The following is a 20652-nucleotide window of genomic DNA, read 5'->3' on the forward strand; positions in this document are numbered from 1 at the left end:
CCGCGCCTCCCGGGGCCGCCCCTTTGTGCCCGGCGCGATGCTGCGGGGGCCCGGGGCAGCCGCAGGTAAGCGGGGCGGTGGCGAGGGGCTGGCGGGGCACGGCCGGGCCGGGAGGCGCCGCTGAGGAGGGCGCGGAGCCGCCTGCCCCCGGAGCAGCCCCGCTCCTCGCCCGCGCCTCCGCGCCCGGCCGGGTTTGTGCCTTCCTTTGTTTTATTTAGGCTGTCTGTAAAAAGTTGTTATCACCGCTACCCGAAAGGACACTCCCTCCCTTCCCCCCCATCCCCAGTCGAGACCTCGGGGCTCAAACCCTGCCCTTGCTTTGGGTCTCCCTGTAAGTGCTGCGTATTAAACCTGTCTCCAGCTGCGAATCATCCCTCTCTCCAGCCTACTTACCCCGCTGCCCCATGGAGTCCCCCACTCCAACCTTTCTATTTTGATTTTATTTCCTCCCCCTCGCCTCTCCTTGGTTTCTAAGGGACTCCCCTCCAACCTGTCTGTAGGTATGTTTGTGTAACCAGACACTGAGAGTAGCTGTCTGCCGAGGAATTAACTCGGCAACCCCCAAAGCTTAGTTTGCATTCAATAGACGTGTTTGTTTTTCAGGTTTAAATCTCCAGACGGGTTGAAGAAGTCGCCCAAAAGGAACCACTTCGCAAATTTTGTTTCCTCCCCTGAAATCCCACTGGACGTGGAGCAGGTGGGGGATCGGGAGGGGAAACTTTTGGGGTGGGAGTGATGGGATGGAGAGTGATCAGGGCTGAGTGGTGGGGGAAAGCGCTTTAAAGTTGGGAGAGTGGAGCTGCACTTTCCCCCTTCCCCTCCTCAGCGGAGGGTAGCTCAAGGCTCTTGCTCTCGTTCGTTAAAAATAAATACTACAGAAGTTGGCAAATTTTTGTAGTTTTAGAGAAGTGGATTCTCTCCAGGATTAACGTAAAAAATGTTGATGTTTGAGGAACTGCTCTTGCTCAACCCGTAAATAAAGTGGAGATGTTAACAGTTTGTCTAGCCTCTGGTAAATGAGAACAAAAAAATATTTCATTTCTTGAAGGGCACCAATAATTGTTAGGGTGGGAGGGAGAGGAAGGAGTTTAACTATTAACCTTTATCTGGGCTCATAAATGAGTTGAAACTCGTGTTTCTGAAGCTTCTTTTATGCGTTTGCTTTCCTGCTTTCCCCCCTTCTTCTTTCCTTCAATTGAGATGGTGAAAGGTAAATGAAAATAATGATGCTCGCATTAGTTGGACAGGCAGGCGATTTTATGGCTCACCAGTAAAAAATAAATGCCACGGGAAAGTCGCTGTTTGCAGTGCAAGCGGTGGGAAAGTGGTCTGGAGGGCGTGGGGGGGCGGGGGGCACGGCAGAGAAGCGTGGCTGGCTGCTGGTTGCACTCTTACTTTAGGAGGTTTGGGTTTGTGTTTCCAGATCTTCCCTTGAAGACGGCAGAGGACAGTTTGTGGAAGGTAAGGGAGCCTCTTCCCCAGCCCTTACACCGTGCCCACGTGTGCTGTGAGTACCTGGGTGTTCGCTCCGGCCCGCAGAGCCAGCGCAGCCGCGCTGGGAAGCGATAAACAGGAGAGTGTGGAGCTGTTGCTGGACACGGCGTGCGTATTGGGGAGAACAGGATGTTTTAGCAGAGAAATTAGCCGCTTTTACACACTGAAATGATTCTTAAGTTAATGAATTCTTCCCCTCCAAAAACGGGATAGCTTTCCTTTTCTTAATCAGAAAACAGCAGTTGAAGACTACAGTGAAAAAGTTTCTGTTTTTTTCTGCAGTGAAAGTAATATGCCTAACTTAACATGTAGGTTATTTCCATCAAAGATGTTAGTATTTATTTTGGTATGAATTGGGGGTAAAATTATCCCTGTATTCTTCTTAATTGCATCTTTTCCAAATGTGGTGTTGTTATTTTGTGGCATGGTTCTTGCCAGAAGTGAAATAAAGTTACTCTTACTCGCTTTGGAGATAAACTATGTCCAGCCACCAGAGGTTTTCTCCTTCCTACAGGCTTAATGAAGTGAAAGCAAGAGATCCTGTGGAGGAGGCAAGGGTGGGAGAGATATGGGATCATAAAATTTGGCAGAGCAAGTGATTGAGTGCGGCGTCTTTGTTAGTTTGTCAGCATCGCAGTTACAAGTAAAATATGCTTGTAAAATGCAAATTCAAGTAATTTTAAATGAAAATTGAAAAAATGCTTTCTCCCTTTTTTTTTATTCCCTAGTAAGAACAATCTTTCACTTATTTGTCATTGTTTTGTCATTCTCTGGTGTGGGAATCAAAAATACAAGGACCAAGTAATGCTGTTTATTCTCATGAATTTTTGTAGAAATCTGTACAGCATACTCAGTTTGGAGGGAGTTCCTCATCTCCCCCCCTAAAATGAGTCCTTGTCAGCAACAAGTGTGTTGATATATGGATCTGAAGGACTTGGGCACGATGCCAGCTCAGGCAATTTAAATGACATGGTTAATAGTGTCTCTACTGTCCTTATCACACAGTAGTTGTCTTTAATAAATTCAGAGGCTTCCAACTGATAATCACAGATGACAAATTAAGTGGAATCCTAGCTCCCGTGTTCAGATGAACTCTCTTTTGCACTAGTTGCTAAATATGAAATGCTAGTTCCAGATGGACTATAAAAATTCATGAAATATACATTTCTCCTCTAAATATGTGATTCCTTTAAGACAAATAGAAGCCAAATAGATTATCTGAAAGTATTTCTAAAGTTGAAGTGTTCTCATGGATTCTATTGCTAGCAGTGTAATTTTTAAAAAGTTTTTCTGTAGTAATAAATGTATGTGGGACAGTGCATCCTTCAAATGAATCTTTATCAAACATTTCAAAAGAGGGAACAGTTTTACATAAATTAGGTAAGCCAGTACAGCAAATATAACAAATTAAAACACTCTGTAACTCTCGTAAAGCATTTAGGATTGAAGTGAAAAAGATCATACCATCACTTTCAGTTTGAAATAAGTAACCTTTAAAGAGCAGCAAATACAATTTCAGAAATACTCACACTGATACACAGCTGTTTCATAATGGGAATTTTAAAGTTCTTTGAGCACCTCTGGTAATCACAAAAACTTTTCCCCTTGTCAAATTAAAAGACTACAGCATAATATGTAACTACATAAGAAGAGGCAGAGTAGTGCAATTGACAGTTTAACTGCAAGTTGCATGTATGATTGCATAGTTTATGACCTTTTTTTTTTTTTTTTTTTGGAAAGGTTTGATCCTAAAAATATAGTGACCGGATCTCATTTTTCCTGATTTTCAAGCCTGCTAGATCTTGCCAATAGTTGTAGAAATGCTCCCTGAAATTCTCAGCAGCTGTTAAGATTTTGCTAAAGCACCTAATAATAATGTGTTTTAGCATTTGTGACTGTGGTAGAAATACAGTACTGTGTGTTTAACTGATAAGCTTGGAAATGTTCTTCTTAATGGTGAAGATTGTGTTTTTGAAAAACAATGAATGCAAATTGTCATCACAGATTTTGTTTCTTGTGGCTTTGTTTTCAAAATTCATTCCTTTGAGACTAGTGAAAACTGACAAGATACTACCTATGTCTTAAAAGTAACAATAGATAAATAATAGTACTTTCCTAAAAGTTGTACAAAGAAGAAGTCTAACAGATTTTTTTTAACTTTGTGTCTCAGATCATATCACAGTCATACCAAAATTTATTCAAGTGTTAGCTTTTGTCAAAGTGAATGACTCAACCTGCGGTAGTAATTAAATGTTACCATGAAAGTCTGTGGCCCAGAGAAAGGGGCAAAGAAGGGAACGTGCCTTTATGTTCACTGTATAACAATGAACATAAATTCACTGTATAACAAATATGTTCATATTTGCCACTTCTTGCCAATATGGATCTGCCCTATTCATTAAAACTAAATACTTGTTAGTTCCAAGTAATACTTGGAAAGATACTGTGCCTTCACACCATTAGTATTCCTAGAGATACTTTTTAATTGAGTTGATAGGTCACTCCTCTTTTTGCATGCTCTGAAATTATGATAGTGGCTTTCTGATACTCAGGATGTGAAGTTAAAAGTGATCTTCATTGTTAAGAATTATAACTTACTACCTTTTTTCCCCTGGAGCCCTCCTCAAACCTGATAGCATTTCAGTTCCACAGCTGGCCCACTTTTCTTTTTAATTTGAAGGCTGGGCAGAAGTCTTGTCAGGGTCTGCAGCTGTACTCTCTGTGTAGGGCTGGGTGTCCATGCTTGAAACCATATGGGTGTTACTCTTCCAGAAGTGTTGCCACCATTCCCAATTCCACTCTTTTATTAAACCAAATAATCCTAAGGATTTTTTCCTTAATAAAGTATCACAGTAGAAACCACACACTAAGCATCATGTACTTGAAAAATTACAAGCCTCAAAGGGTTGGGTTTTTCTGGGTGGGGTTTTTGTTGGGATTTTGTTTGTTTGTTTTTGTTGGGTTGTTGGTTTTTTTTTTTGGTTGGTCGGTTTGGGTTAGTTTGAGTATATTTGTGAAAACTAGGCACATTCATTAAATGCATAGAAAAAGTGTTCAGGGTCAGAAAACTTTGCAAATGTTGTGCATCTGAAGCATTTCTCTATAAAATATCTTTGTCTTTTACCCTCTCTTGCTTGCCATGTTCATCACAAGACCTGAAATTACCAGCATGCATAATAAGCACAGTCTTACTGCTGTGAGAAATGCCACTGAAGTAATTGCAATAATTTTTGGTCAAGCAGTGCCCTGTGTTTGCAGAATGGACCTTGTCTTTTAAGCTCTGCAGGGAAGGGAATTGTCTTCAAAGTATTTTCTATGAAGTGCCTGCTATGTCTGTATGTGCCAAAAAATGGTAAATTATAACAAACAGTAGTTGACAGTTTATGCAGACTTCTTTTTTTTTTAATTATTATTATTATGATTTTGGAATTTGCCTATGGGGTGCTTTCTAGCAAAAAGAAAAATGCCAGAGTGGCTTCCAGCTGGGGCAAGATGTGCTGTGATGGCAAGAGAAGCTTTTAATCGGAATAGAGCCCACGATTAATCGATTGTATCTTCTGTGAAGCTGTCGGGTCAAAACATCAACTGGCGTAAATCAGCGAATCTGCACTGAAGTCTGCAGAGGCACGGCTGACTTACGCCAGATGATGTGAGTGTCCTTTTTGGCTTTAACAGTTTTCCTTTAATCTTCCTGCTGCTTAAACTTTTACTATGATCTGCCCACATTCCAGAAGCATGGATGGGCGATGGGATAATGTTTCCTTACTTTCCTTCTCCTTTCAAGCTTTTGGAGGCTTTTCTTTTGCGTGATGGTGTATATGCTTCGTTAGTTATGTATGCTCTATGTACTCTGCAAGCCAGTGAAGAATGCTGCCCTTCTCAAAATCACACCTGCAATTATATTCTGAAAACCTCCAGTCCTGTCTAGCTTGCCAAAAGCAAGTGTATTGCAAATAGCACCCAGATCATGGTGTATCTGTAATTAAAGGTTTCTAATACTGTTGCTAGTAACTCCCTTATTAACAATTTTTTTTACTTTAAGAAGTTTTAAACCCTTGCCCCCTGCATCTATTTCCCAGAATAATTTTATTTTGTCTGCTAAGGGTCATAATACCTTTAGTTACTAAACTGCATCATCTGTACAAAATAATTGAAAATACTGACTTTGTCTTGTATGGTGGGAGTCATCCCACCCATGATACTTGCACAGTAAAGAGTAGAAATAAACTTCTTTTCTCTTTCTTACAAGCCACTAGTAAATATTCTTGAAAGCAATGTTGCTAAACTAATTCTTGTTAGACATGGGAAATCTGTTTCATTAGAGATAGGAAATCTGATTGATTTCCAAATGTTCAAGCTAAATCTCATTTCCCATTGAAGTATAATGCCATTTTTAGAATTTCAGCATAAATATTTTTAACAAAACTTGCTTTGTTAACTAATGTAGAAAAGTAATCAAGTTTCTTAGATGCCTGCCCAAAATTGATGGTTTTGAAGAAGGATTTGAGATACTTGTGTGTGTGAGATTTGAAAAACAGAGAAATCATAAATCCTAAAACACAGCGACACAGGCATGTTCGGAGGAGAATTATATTAATTGCCTAACCATACATTTTTTCTCAAACTTCTCACCTCATATCCAATTTTTCCTGATCTTTATAAATTAATAATACCTTCACTGAAAAAGGAAGTAGTAAGAGGAAAGTTGTGCCCAGATGCTTCTGTACTGCATAAGGTGACACAGAAATGTCTGTAGAGGCTGATAGAGAGTGGATTCTGCAAGTGGAAATGACCATACTCCTTTGAATTGATTGGAAAGTTACTTTCCTCTTTCCATTTGTCAGTTCTTCCAGAGCTATAAAGGACCATAGTAACCAAACCTTTCACCAACATTTTATGAAAGCAGGAAATATATGTAATTACAACATTTCAAGTGGCTCAACAGAGATACATAGAAAACCAATAATGTATGTAATAATTTTAGTTTTTTACAGGCACTTGGATGTCTGTTTTCTTTTTGTTCATAGTTAGGAAAAACTTTGGATAGAAATGGAGCTGGAAGAGGTTGAGAGTTGATGCCAAAAAAAGTAAAGCACATTTCAGAACTTGGCTTGATTTTATTTTCTATTGGTGATGCTGTCTTTGCAGAAAGTGAAAATATTCCAGTGAAACTCTTAACTGGACTGAAAAGCTGTAAGAGTGAGCCACTTTCAAAAATGTGCCTCTTCAGTATATTTCCGTGTTGTATAAGAAGACATGTTTTCACTCTTTGTTTGTACCTGTTTTACTGTCAGAAACACTTTGCTGGTCCGAAATTAGTCCTAGTGGGACATCAGCTCCTGCTGAGATATGACAGTTCATAGCAGCTGAGTATCTGATAGATTTCTAACTTAAGAACCTGATCCTGCTAATGTAACATTGTTAGATTTCATAGTTAGCATGTTACATAAGGAAAATGAACTTCTAAACACTTATACTAGAATTCCTTAAAAATATGAATTTATAAGATGATTTAATATGAGAAGGAAGTCCTGTTATTTCACAGGTTTTAGTGATTTTCTTAAAGTTCTGTATGACATTTACAAACTGCAGCTAGTGACAAAAAGTCAAGTGCTGCAAACTTGCATCATAGATTGTTATGTCTAAAGATGTTTTTATGGTTGCAAATACTTCACTGGCACTTAATCTATAGCAATAAAATAATTTCTTGGTTCAGATTTCTGTTACATATTTTCAAGGGTTTTTTCCCCCCTACCTTTTTAAAGAAATTACAGAAGTCTATAAAATACAAGAGATGGGTATTGTGATTTAGAGAAAGTAAAAAAAAAAATTAAATTCCTAAGTGAAAATCAGTAATGCTAGAAATTATTTGTTTTGTAGAAGCCTTTTTCCTAAAGAGCAAAACACCCCCAAAAATTTTGTTGTTTTTTTTTTTTTTCGAAAGTTTTACAAATATTTTAATGGAAGAACTTTATATATTGTGTATTGCTTTTATCTCGTAGCAAGAGGTTTTTTTAAGGCTGGATATCTGAGGATTTTATATACCAACAGAATGATTTTATATACAGAATGATTCTATAATTCTGTATGAACTACAGACCCCTCCCAGCCAGTCACACAAAGTCTGCATGGTGCTGACTCCTGTAAGGTTCTTGTTTATAAGTAATTACAGTAATATAATGGACACGCTACGTTGGATAGCAGAACACTGGAAAGTTTGTGGATCAGGAGTTTAATCCTTCCAGCCTTGCTCTGCAGCTGGCTTTGGGCAAGTGAAGTGTCCAGCTATGTGAATCTGCAGCAGGAAAGGAACGCATGGGAGGGCTCAGACAGAAAGTTGTTTGTGAGGGAGTGTTTGCAGGACCAGAGCCTTGTACTGTGAGTTGGCTCTCATGATTTCAAAATGAAAGCATTTTAACTTATGAGCTTAAAAGTAGTTACTCTTAATTTAAATACACATTGACAGACTCCTGAGGTCTCCTAAATGCTTTTCTGCTATGACTTTGTATGCTGAGTTATCTATTTGAGAATGAAATCATCTATCACAGCGAAATTAAAAACCAAAATCTGATCAAAGCAATTGTTAGAAATTACACTATTTGATAAGATCATCTGCTGAAAATAAAGGGGGAAATGAGATCTGACAGAGGTAAAACCAGGTAAATAGCTTTCAGCTCTTCTTTTGTTATTCAAGAAGAAAGAGAAACAATAGGTGCTGTTTAGAGTCAGGAGCTGCCCTTCTAACCTCTGCTGCTCTTAAAATGCCTGAAGGTTATTGCATGGTTCATGGTGCCTTTTATGTTTGCAGTTCAACTTTTAATTTTCTAACTAAAGGAGATGTGGTACCAGCCTGCTGATAAACACTGTACCGAATAATCAGAGAAAAGAATGGAGAAATTCCCTCACGTTTTCTTCCTCCATTCCAGTTACTGAATTATGCTGCCATATTTTTAACAAAGAAGACCACTTCTTCTTTTGTTAAGCTGCCAAAGTTGGAGACTGATTTTTTCTAAAAGTAGGGACATTATGAGGATGGGATGTGCTCTTGCATTCAATAACCCCAGCCCAAACAGATGATTCGTTGCATGCTGTTATGGGAAGTGATCTGAACATCCACAGGGGCTGAGTGTATTTCAATAAGATTTTTAGTTCTTGCTGCACTGGTAAAACAGACGAGTTTGCCTTAAATCCAGCCTTCTCTGCATCAAAACTCCAGCTGGCCCAGGAGTGTTCCCTGAATGAGAGAAGCAGCCTTTCTGTGCATGCTGTAAAGTGATGCACGGTGTAAGTAACACAGAGAAACTTCAGTCGGTGCTCTAGCCCTGTCCTTACACGAGCTGCTTGAATTTGTTGGCTGATCATTGCTGCTGTTTGGAATACCGTGCTTGCTGTGATGCTTTGTACTCGGACACCAGTGTCATCAGAGGAGAGAAGGGGTCAACTTCTGAAGGTATTGTTTTCAAGCACAGCTGAAAGTAATGGAATGTAACAGTTTTAGGAATGTACACCTGTGAGTATATAATAAGAGAGTATCTGTTTGTGTATTTTCACCGCTGACATTCAGATCAAAGGTCCCCTAGGTGGTGGTGGTGTAAGAAAAAGGGAAAGGGGCCACATGTCTCGGCAACTCTGACCTGTCCTCCTGTTTGTTGTTTGCAAGTTTTCACTAGAAAATCAGCCACGAGCCTGTTCTGATGAGGTGACTTGCTTTCAGTTACATACAAATATGCAGTTCAAAAAGCTGGCAGTGAACAGAAGAAAAATACTGTTAGCAAATGCTTCCTCTTAAATACCAAAACTAATGTCCAGTCTTGCATTGGACTGCACTGGGATATTGTCACAAGCCCTTAAAAAAACCCATTGTGTTTTGGGGCAGAGACCTCTGGATGACCGATGCCAAAAAGGCTGACAAGTAAAGTGAGAAACATCTTCAAGCCTTTACAAACACATACCAGCTAAAATAAAAAGCCAAGGAAGCATCTGTCTCTTGCCCTTCAGCTTGCTTAGAGCTAAAATAAATCTATCCCAAATGGAGGAGAATCCTCCAGGCCCTCGAAGTTGTTTAATTAATCATCAGTTTCATCCTTCTCATTAAATGGCTTTTCTTTTCTCACACAGGCGAATTTAAAAGATGATTACACCTGGGAGAAACAATGACACCTGTTACATTTTCCCCTGTTGCTGAGCATGGTCAGAAAAAATTAGATTTAATTTTAGATATGCAGAATAAGTAGAATTATGCTTGGTTTCTTTTTATGCGGGTTATGTGGATGTGTGCTGGTACATATTTGTGTCATAATAATGTATGCTATTGCTCCTGGCAGTAATTCTCATCTTCTTTAACTGAACTTGCTGAAAAACTAGCTTTTTGAAAAATTTATTAAGGTAGAGAAACTTTTACCATCAATGTTTCGCTTGCTTCTGTGACACATCTGACTTAGATATAACAAAGGTGTTTTACATGAGAGTCCTGATATTTTTTTTCATGTTGCTTCAGTGCTGGCACCTTGTTAGCTATGAGGAACTTCAGGCAGAATTTTCCATTGACTCAAGGAAGCCAGCAGACTCACTGTTAGACTTTTTCATGGATATCTGTATATAGATAGGGCATGAAGGAAATTGCTTATGATTTTGGGTGCATGTTTGGTAAGAAGAAGTAAGAGGGGGTGTTGGGTAACTGTGGTCATCAAGAGCTTAGTTTGGTGTCTGTTCTCAACGTGCATAAGACCTCTTGGAATAATTTTCTAACATGTTGTGGAAAGTTACCAGTGCTTTGATGATACACATTTTTCTCTTTCCTGGTGGGCTCTGCAGCTCCAGTTTGCTCTGGATGAATTCCTGGGGCACATGGTTTGCTTTCTGGACTCAGGCCTGGGAAATCTGTATCTCACTAGGTGATAAAGAGGGTTGTTTAGACAGTTTGATTTAAGGTATTATTTCTGAGATAGAGATTGAGATCGAGTCCTTATTTTGCTTTACCCAGATTTATTCCAGAGAAAATAATAAGCTGGGTATAATTTGCAAATGTTTTCTTTAGTTGCAAAGTTTTCACAGTGTGTTCCCCCAGTCAAAGGGTGGGGAAAATATGCAAGAAGGCCTGTGACAGCATTTTACTCAACTCTTGGCCACATGGTTTTGTTTTATTTTTGTTTTCTGTTGGCAGGCACTAAAGGGGCTGTTAATTCGTGGCCTGCTAATTTTGCTGGGAGGTCTGTTCAGCCAGCAGCACAAGAAAAGGGTTGCCAGCCTTGCTGTTGCCTGTGGCAGCCGTGGCGCAAGAGCAGCAAGTGCTGCTCAGATCGATCTCAAGGCTGGGCTGTTGAAGTTAACCCGCAGTAAAACCTTCACCCAGCTCCTCTTTGCTTGCCCACTGCATCTTTGAGAGCAGCAGTGTGCCTTCAGCTGGTGGTACTGTGTGCTCACTGTGTCAACCCTCTGGTTTTTTGGGTTGCCAAGCTGTGTGAAGTGGTGACTGAACTTTAAGGTGGTGGTTCTGCTGTATGCATTTCAAAGCTACGTGGTAGGACCTGGTTACCTTAAAGATTGCTTCCTGAAGCTTCAGCCTGAAGAATGTTTGCCTTCAGACGTAAGCCCTTTAATTTTCCCACCATTATATTGACTATGAGTAGAGGTGGTGAGATGTTTACCTCCTGGACCCTGCCTCAGGCCTTCAGTTGTATCTTTGGTCCCTCTTCAGTGATTTGGCCAAAGTGGCATTGTTCCAGAAGGTGTAGGTCCACAACAGCTTGAATTCCTCTTTCCTTGCAGTTTCTGCCCTCTCCCTTGCTCTAGAGCTGGCTCACAGCTGATCCCATACCAACCACCATACAGACGTCAACCTGCAGACTTAACCACAGAAAATCAAGAAGGTTTCTGCAGGGTTATCTCCCCAAACTGGCTTCTCAGAGCAGTGGACCTGTTCTGCCACCGGCAGCAAAGATGTGGTGATGGGAGCAGAGAGCCTGGACAAGGGGGAATGATAGCACAGTCTGAGCACCAACACAATTTAGTTGTTACCTTTTAAATATTGTGAAAATGCAGCTCTTTCCTAGCACTACGGTTATTGCCTATATTTCTAAGCAGGAAAACCTTTTAATTGCTTTATCACATGCCTGGACACATGAGAGAGCAAGACAAAAGCTTGAGACATGGTTAGGCATCACTGTTAGAGAGGCTAAAGGGGTGTCTTTTAAATGTTATCAAAATCCTTGTTGTTGCCAGTGCTGAGAGCTGGTCTGTAATGTCATGTTATTTTTCTTTATAGTTCAAGATGATATATCAGCATAGCAGACTGGGAAGCCATAACACTGAAACCCAAGGACCAAGGGTGCAGTCTGTCTAGCTCTTTGCATCTCTAGCTCCTGCTTTCTTATAAAAAACCTAATACCATAGCAGGCATTTTTGGCTGAGGAAAGGGGTCTATTTACAGTATTTACGTAAATATTTTTTTTCTGGAGGAAATGCCAGTCACTGCACTTCATACTTTAGGTGATTAGCCAGTGGGAGAAAATGAGTTTGTTGCTGTTTAGCTTGCTAAAAACAATGAAACACATTCTTCTTATGTTTTTGCCTTTCAAATATCAGATTTTTTAATCTTTTTTCCCTAAAACAAGGCTAAAAAACTAAAATAGGAGCTGTCTGAGACTGAAATTGGTAATGATAAATATTTTATAAAATTTATTTTCATATTTTGGTAATCAGCTGGAATGTTGAATAAAGCAAAACATCAAAACCTGAATATGCTACATGTATAACTTAAAAAAAGAACAAGAGAAATTAGATTAAAATATCTTGCCCTGACGGTTGCTGAAGTTTTCATCTCTTGATGTATGAAATGTTAAAAGCCAGCAAAAATATCTAGTGAGACAGAGAGGAGGAAAGGAAAAAAGCTAAACAAGAGAGACAAGTGGGTTTTGGTGCAAAAATAAAGGCAGCAACAAGTGTAATGCCTTCTGTCTTCAGAACAATTTTGAAATTAGTAAAAATTCCATCCTTGGAGGGGCTTTGTCATGTTAGAGTGATGCATAGAATAAAGTGATTTTTATATCTTTTTTGCTTATGTTTAAGTGGGATTTCTCTCAGACAAACAAAGTAAGGCACACTCAAAGACTCTTTCTGCCTCATTTAAACACCCCACCTTATCAAAACTCCATTTCCCTGAGTGATGGATCTCTGCCTCTGGATGGGAGAATGAAGTATTCAATTACCTTATTTTCATGTGCTAATGAAGCAGAATGTGGCTTTAGGGGTTTTCTTTTCAGCGAGGTAGCCTGTTTGGTTATGCACATGCCGCCTTCTTATGTTTCCTTCCGTGTCCCTGCCTACACTGGAGCGGTGCCTTAATGGGCAGCGAGGGCTAATCCGTCTGTCCGTCTGCCTGACAGCGAGCCTTGGCCTTCTGCAGCCCAGCGGGAGCAGCCCTGGCCTGTAATTAACGGAGCCATCAACCCAAACTCTCTGGCTCAAAATTATTTCTTTTGGCACATCTTGCAACAACTTTATGTATTTCCCTCAATTTTTTTCTCTGCATCATTGAGTGCTAATATGAGCTCACAATTCCTCTGCCAGCTCTGATAACTCTGCCGGTCCCCAAATGGGAAATGTGCAGCTTTTAAGGGTTTGCCATGGTTTGTTCAACTGAGTTTAAAGTGCAGGTATGTTTGTGACTGAGAGTCAGATGGTAAAGGGTATTTTTTATAGAAGTGTTGCACTTCTGCTGATGTAGGAAAGGCACATGTTCAGCTCACAGGCTTCTCAGTACTGGCACAGCTCCTCTGGCATCCTCAGCTTTGCTTCCATAAGGGATACTGGTTGAATGGGTAGGATGACTTGTACCCTTGATGTTAAGCTTTTACTTAGTGCTTGGATGAAACAGAAAATAAGCATTCAATGCTGTACACAATAGTTCCTTAGCTGCAGTTGCACATCCTTTTAGCACCATATAATGAAAATAAACACATTTGGATTTTTTTTTTTCCTAGCAACTTTATGCTAGGAATTACTGTATCAACTTCACCCCAATGGATGATGGAGAAAAATAGCCATACAGGAATTAAGAGTTACTCATTGCCAGTTATGAAGATGAGGAATTGGAAAAAAGCAACAAATTTCCCCTTCTTTCTTCCCCCAAAGAATGAAATAAAAGAACTTTACAAAGTACATTGAAACCTATGCAAGGCAGGAATCTGTGTGAGTGTGGAGACTTCTGAAGAAAGCAAAGAATCACTTAAATGATTGTAGTAGGTGTAAGAATAGTCACCTTCAATTCCCCTAGTAGGTAAAAGGAGGAAGTGTAGTAGACACTGAGGATTTTGTAAGGTGCACCATGCTGCTTGGCATTCTGTTTTCTCCTGAAGAGGGAAAGAAAGTGTGAAAACAAAAGTTGGAGATGTTTTTGATATGCACTTTCACAAAGGGACCAAAGTTAATGGTTTAGTGGTTTAGTCTGGTCAGGAATTACAGGTGAAGAAGTTAGGTGGTGAAGGATAACAGCCCTCAGCTCTTGAATCCTATTTAAATGGAGCTTTAAAACAATACTATTCAAAGCAGTGTGTATTAAAGGCAGCGAGAGATGGAGAAGCAGCCCTGATCATTGAGGATTCCTGGCCAGTAGTTTGAAATTATATATTTTAAGGCTGCTAGGGGAAGATGACTGGAAAAATGTGCAAGAAAATGAGGCAACCTAATGACACACAACGTGTCTGGAGTGCATCACAAGCCAGATGTGATCAATGCAATGACATTTCCAATTCCCTTTCATGCAGGTGAGGCCAGTACCATGTTCTGCTGTAGATGGTCGGTATGGCTTTTGTGCACAGATCCCAGCCAGTGCTGCTCCTAGGAAATTCACCTTGTGTGAAGGAAATTCCCTGCATGCCTCCCCGCTCCAGCCTTCCTCTGCTTGGAGGGGAATTTCCATGCCTCTCCCTTATCTCTTGCCTATCCCATCTCCAGAGTGTGCTGGGGAAAAACAAGGGGTATTTGGAGCTCTGCAGAGTCCTAGCTGCCTTTGGCAACCAGAGATGCAAACTGTGGTCTGGCCAAAGTCACAGCAGCTCTTTCATCCTCAGATTCGGGGAAACAGCCCTGTGCTCTTCAGCTAGAGCTGTGCAGAGGAGGTTCTCATGACAAATAACATTGCCAATACGTGCTGCTGTGGAAAGCAAAGCAATTAACTTGGTTATGAATTCAGTTTGTTGTTCTGGTTAAGAGTTGGAGAGTTTTCAGCTGAAACTTTTTTAAGCTTTTAATTTCATTAATCATTCTCAAAGTGTAGCATCTCAGAGCGTCCCTTTTGAAATAAAACACATATTTTTAAAAATACTCAAAGACTTTCTTTGGGAACACTTGAGAGGTTTGGTTTTTTCACACTGCTTAACATTATTCATTCATCCCAAAACAAAATTTTTACAATGTGCAGAAAAACCCCCACCTCCTACCTCCTTAACTGGTTTTAAGACAATTCTCCTTTTTCCTTCCACTTCCTTTTCTATGTCTCTCTCTTGGATTTGAGTAAGTAGAGTATCTGGTGTCTCAGTGTGTCTTGAATTTACTGAAGCAAACTTTCCAGAGTTTTGGAAAAAATAAAGGGAAGCAATGTAGCAGCAGAATGTCACTTGAAAAAGTAAACTTATTATTAGCTCTGCACTTGGCAATTGCACTGTGCATTCAGAGCTGGTAGTAGCAAATTAAAATTAGTAATAAACAACATGCCTGTTTTGCAAAACTGTATTTCTTAGAATCAAAATAAGTTTCTTATTTGTTTAGTTACCCCAGGTTTTGGATTATTTCCCATGAATTTCTCAGCTGAAAACTTCCCACTAAAGTTACTCTTTTTAGTTCACTTTCTGATTCTCATACCTCAGTACCCTGCTGAACCATTAAAGCTGGAAACAGTGCATAGGTCTGTCTTTCCATGGGCATGCTTACCAAATTCTTTAGAAATTGGTAAGCTGGTGTGTTTTGGGAAAATCCTCTCTGAAAAACTAGATTTTTTTCACTGCATTGCATTTTAGATTAATGATGACAGGAAATAGAAAAAAATAAAACAATTTTATGGTGGTAGAGGTAATACCTTCTTCATTATTTTGTATTGGGGAATATTTTGAATTTGTTTTAGAGTGATGTGTCTTGCACTGTGATAGAGCTTTTTGTATTTATATATAAATAATTCCTGGGGATGAATTTTTTATGGGAAGCAGTTATCTTATTGAATCTCATCCCACTCAGGAGGGAAATGTGAAAGTTGTATGACCATGCAGTGTAAATTTTGTATATAATAGATATGTAAAGCATAACCACCAAATTTTGAGTATTGAGTTGCAATATTCAGTGCTTAACAGTCTATAAGACAGCTCTATTATCACTTCAGAGATTCACAGACTAGCAGTCCTCCTCCTGCCTGGTTATATGTAGTAAAAAATTTCTCTCTCTGAAGAAATATAAAGCCAACAGTGTCAAAATCCAAGTAAAACCAGGAAGAATTGATAGTGCAAAAATCATCAATTGATAGCAAAAGGCATGTCAGGAAGAGAAGCCTTCCCAGTGAACTGATTGCAAGTCTAAGATTAGCATTTAGACAATGTTGCTTCTTGCATATCAATGAATTTATGCAGACCTAGGGGACCATGGAGTTACAGAGTAGGCAGCTGTGTCATGGGGAAGCTGAAAGCACTTACAGCTAAACCTTTATCACTGCATTAAGTTCAACCTGCTGTTGTGCATAAGTGATCATAGAGCCACGCTTGGGCTGCCCTGTGTGTTTGATTTCACTTCAGCTTCTGTGCAATCTTAAGGACCCCAGCAAGTAAAGCCATGACAGTAGCCCGCTCTTGAGGTGACCAAAATATGGTAAATGTCAGAAATCCACATCTGAAATAAGAGGTCACACGCTCTTTACCAAGCTCAGATGAAGAAAAAAGGCTCTTTGATGTGGCTCTAGTGTAGTATCAGCTCTGTCTGCAGCAAGACCTTTGTGCTCCGAGCTCGATCTGTGTGTAAAAGGCTGTGCTGCTGGGTGGAAGGGCTGGTACAGGCTGATCCTTCCTGTGCTCTCCACCCCCACCCGCCTTCTGCACCTCTCGGGGATCTCTGTTTTGGCTGGCTCGTGTCTCAGCCAGCTAGTCCTCATCCCAGCCCAATCACCTAAACCCCCAGATAATCCCATTCCAGTGCATAAACCAGAGCAGCCATAACAGCAGTAAACAATTGCAGAGCAGCTGCTTGTTGCAGACATAGCCCCACTGGAGAAACTGATGGACATCAAATGCTGCTGCCCAGAGAGCAGCCCCTCAGGTGGCAAGGTGGCCTTGGTGTGTCCCTCTGGTTCCTAGCACATACAGCAGTTTCCATACCTACAGAATTTATACTTTGCTGAATATATACCCTTAATTAATATTAGCATTGCCCTTTACCCTACTGCTGCTCATACCTGTTTCTGTGCCTGGGGCAAGACCTGCATAGGACATAAGGACCCCTCTTTCATGCCGTTCTCCTTCACAGTCCTCATTTGCCCTGGCATTTTCTCACTGTGAAGGAGTTTGTTTTGATACACCTGATCTGACAGCATATGACAAGACAGTGCCCCTCTTTGAATCATAATTATTGAAAAATTAGACTTCTATCCCTGGATATGTGAGCAGAGTAAATCTTCCCATGCTGTTTTTGTTGTAGGCAATGGATGTGGTAGGAAAATGCTCAATGATGACGTAACTAAGTGGAGCATATTAACCTTATGTTATACTGCTATACTTTTCTCACACTATCACTGTCTTTGAAGTGCCTTTAAGTTTTGTAAAAAATGGGTTGGGTGTTCTGCTAGGTGAGAAACATCCTTCCCATCACATTGCTGTAATTAATCTGTTGCATGCATCATTGGTCCTTATTCTTCAGCCATGAAATGTTGTTGGCTGGTTTGATGAGAAGTCCTCAGCTCCTGCCTGGGTACTGCACATTTGAGGGTGTCAGGGATATATATGATCAGGGTGTTCACTTCCTCCAGAATTTAGGCCGTCCATGAGGATGGCAGAAGGGGGGATTTTGCAGTTGGTTAGGGACATGCTCCACTTGATTTTTGAAAGGTAAAGGGATTCCACATATTATTACAGCACAGTAGTCACTCCTGTGGTGACTGGCATGTTTCCTCAGTGCAGAGACTTGAGGTGCAGGGACAGAAGGGTTGCCCTGAGAGCTTTGTCTTCCCTGGTCCTCACTGCACCAGAAGCCAGAGCAGAGCAAAATAAGGCATAAAGGTTGCACTGGAAAAGCACTTTCAAAGCCTGGCCTTCCAGTTAGGTTGTAATGGCATTTCAGCTACCAAGTTACTAATGCATGGCACAGGTGAACTGGTGGTGACAGCTACTTCTGCTGTCCCACTTCCTACCTCTCCATCCCAGAAAACGCTGATATTCCCAACTCTGCCTTCACTGGTGTATACAACTTGTTAGTGACTGGCTATGCAGTGTAACTACTTGCATGGCTGATGTTGGTGGAAATGGATATATCTGGACTTGAGGAAGAAGACAGAGCACCATGGTGCCTGTTACACTTTTGGTGTGGGGAGTAAAAGAGTGATGAGCCGTGGGTGAGCTGTGCCTGGAGTCCCCTCCTCCCATTCCATGGACTCATGGGACACAGCTAGAGTGCCAGGTAGGGCAGTCTGCTCCTGGGCTGGAATGTTATCACCTTTTATTAACCTTCTCTTATTTTTTGAAACATATGCAGAGTATTTACCAGGCCATAAAAAATACACTATGAGGAGTTGCCATATGCAAGTGCAGCTGCCAGAATGAAAAAAAAAAACTGTCTTTGTGAAGCTGGTGATAGTGTATTTAGAGGGGAATGGGTTGCTTTGGGGTTTGATGTGATGTTTACACACTACCTTACAAATCTCAGTGCAATGCTTGAGCTCCCAGCATTAAGGAGTAAAAATTCCGCTCTCCCAGGAGAGCATTCAAACAGGGCTGTGTGAGTCAGAGCTGCTGACTTGCAGTGTTGCCCAGACTCCATCCCTCTGCTTGGCTATGAGCAGAGGAACACAGCCCTCCCCCTCCATCATTTGCTCAGCAAATGGAGGGAAAGATGCCAGTGGGAAAGGCGACCAGTGTGGTTCTTGCTCTGGCATCTGGGCAGCAGGTGTGCTCCCAGGGACTGCCTGCCTGCAGCTGTGAGCTGTTACAGATACTGAAACAGCATGGGCAGAAGGGTTTCAGAAAGCAGTCTTCATTTGTGTCTCCCAGACTCCACCTATCCCTGATAAGGTCTGTGTTAAGGAAAACAGGGCTGTTTATCAGGTCTCAGGTGTTACTTGCCAGCCAAGCATCTGGGTTTTCACAAATATTCCTCAGCAAGAGGTAGTGTATAGTGAAGGAGTTTGTTTGTACTTAAATAGGGCCATTAAGGCCATTATGAATTGTAAAGGAGGTACTAAAGTAGGGTCATATATCCTGGCAAATTAATCTACCATGTAATCCATTACTTTTAGTTTTATGGTTTAATATCTTTGTGTGGTAAGGCATTAGCTGCATCACTTGTTCATGCTGAAAATCAGTTTGGTCAGTTCAATACTTGCTGTATAGGCACTCCAGATCACAGTTCACATGAAGGACTGCCTCTCTAGGTATTGTCCTGGGAATTGCTCCTCCATGCATCAGAAATCTGGCTTTTCTCTTACCTAGGTCAGGAACACAAGAGGAACTGATAGAAGTCGCTCATCACTGTTAGCCATGAAACAACCATGACCTTGTTTGTTTTGAGCTAATTTTCAGATGAAGAAAGCATTGACATTTCTTTCCCCTCCTTTTAGATTGATGGGTGGAAGCAGTCCTTGGGATTTGGCTATTTTCAAAACAAAATATTTGACCTGTAATATTTATAGCAGGCAGCTAATAGAAAACATACTTGCCCTCTCTGTGTGTCTCTTGTGTGTGTGTGTACGGGCACTTTGGGTTCCCTCCTGGGCCTGACCTCTGCTGTGCTCAGTGCAGCTTCATTGACTTCACCTTCTATTCCCTTCTCCTGATAAATGAAGCACTGGCAGCAGAGGGGCTGGGTATGCAGGGGAAGCAGGGTGCAGGAAGTTCATGGCAGTCCCGTGCCATTCTGATCCTCTGCAAATGTCCCTTCCTGCCGGAGTGATGGATGGCGTGGGGCTCCTGCGCCCGTCACTTGTGAACTCTGAAGGTCACCCGGGACAGCTATTCTCCCTTTGGAAAGAGACCCTGCAGGGATGTTGATTTAGTGACATCTAGCAAGGACTGACCCTGTCAGTCAGTGCAGTAATGCTGGGAGTGGGGAATGGTGTTAGCATTGGGTCACTGGATCTAAAGCAGGAGGAAATGATAGCTGGCCTCTATAAAAGCCCTCCTCTGGGCTGCTGATTGGACCTGGCAGGTGGGAAGGGGCTATTTTGGAAGAGGTGTCTGGCTGAATGAGCAACTGCAGTCACAGCTCTCTTGCAGCAGCAAGTGCTTTGCCTTAAAGTGAGGGCTGGGGAGTCCTCATCTTCTTACAAACAGGCACTTTCTGGTTTTTTTCTTCAAGGTAAAAATATCAGGGGGGCAGTGGGTCTCTACGGAGCTTAAAAATGTCCATGTCATTAGAAGTTGTGCCTGCAGCTTTTTGGGCTCATGGTTCCTGTGAAGTTTGGATTTGAACAAATCTAATTTTCTCATGTATGGACCCCTGTGCGTGTCAATAAATCCATCATTGCTCAGGGAGGATTTGCTGTGTTGAGGTGTGGCTCAGTGGGATTCAAGGTGAGCACGGGACAGGCAGTGAGGTGCCTATGCCATTAAAATGAATAATGAGCAGAAGCAAACCAGTTGCAAAAGCAGCATTTGGAGTGAGGTGGGAACAACCTGGGCTGAGCCAAATAGAGTTCTGGTCTCCTTTTTCAGCCTCTACCTGGGATGCAGTGCTGGTGGCCTATTTATCATCAAGGCATTTCTTATACTCTAGTCTGGCCATAGCTGCAGACTTCATCACATATTTGAAAACACATTCTATTTTTTCCAGTCGAAATTGCTGATACACCAAACTGCAGTGACTTCACAACAGCTGGAGACCCAACACAAAAATTCTGCATTCCACAACATCGCAAAGTTCCAGATTTTGGTTCAGCCATTATGTGTTCAGAAATAGAGATCATACTCTAAGCAA

General features: G+C 41.2%; 1 protein-coding gene across 1 annotated transcript in view; it reads left to right on the forward strand.

Annotated features, from left to right (window-relative positions):
• Nucleotides 1–608: 608 nt before the first annotated feature.
• Nucleotides 609–20652, forward strand: part of PRDM1 (PR/SET domain 1) — a 100816-nt gene continuing 80772 nt past the window's right edge. Inside the window, exons 1-2 of the mRNA XM_063153093.1 lie at nucleotides 609–697; nucleotides 1424–1461. The gene's annotated coding sequence lies outside the window, so the exon portion shown is untranslated. The remainder of the gene's footprint in view (nucleotides 698–1423; nucleotides 1462–20652) is intronic.

This window comes from Melospiza melodia, chromosome 3, assembly GCF_035770615.1.
Source record: "Melospiza melodia melodia isolate bMelMel2 chromosome 3, bMelMel2.pri, whole genome shotgun sequence".
Classification (NCBI taxonomy): Eukaryota; Metazoa; Chordata; class Aves; order Passeriformes; family Passerellidae; genus Melospiza; species Melospiza melodia.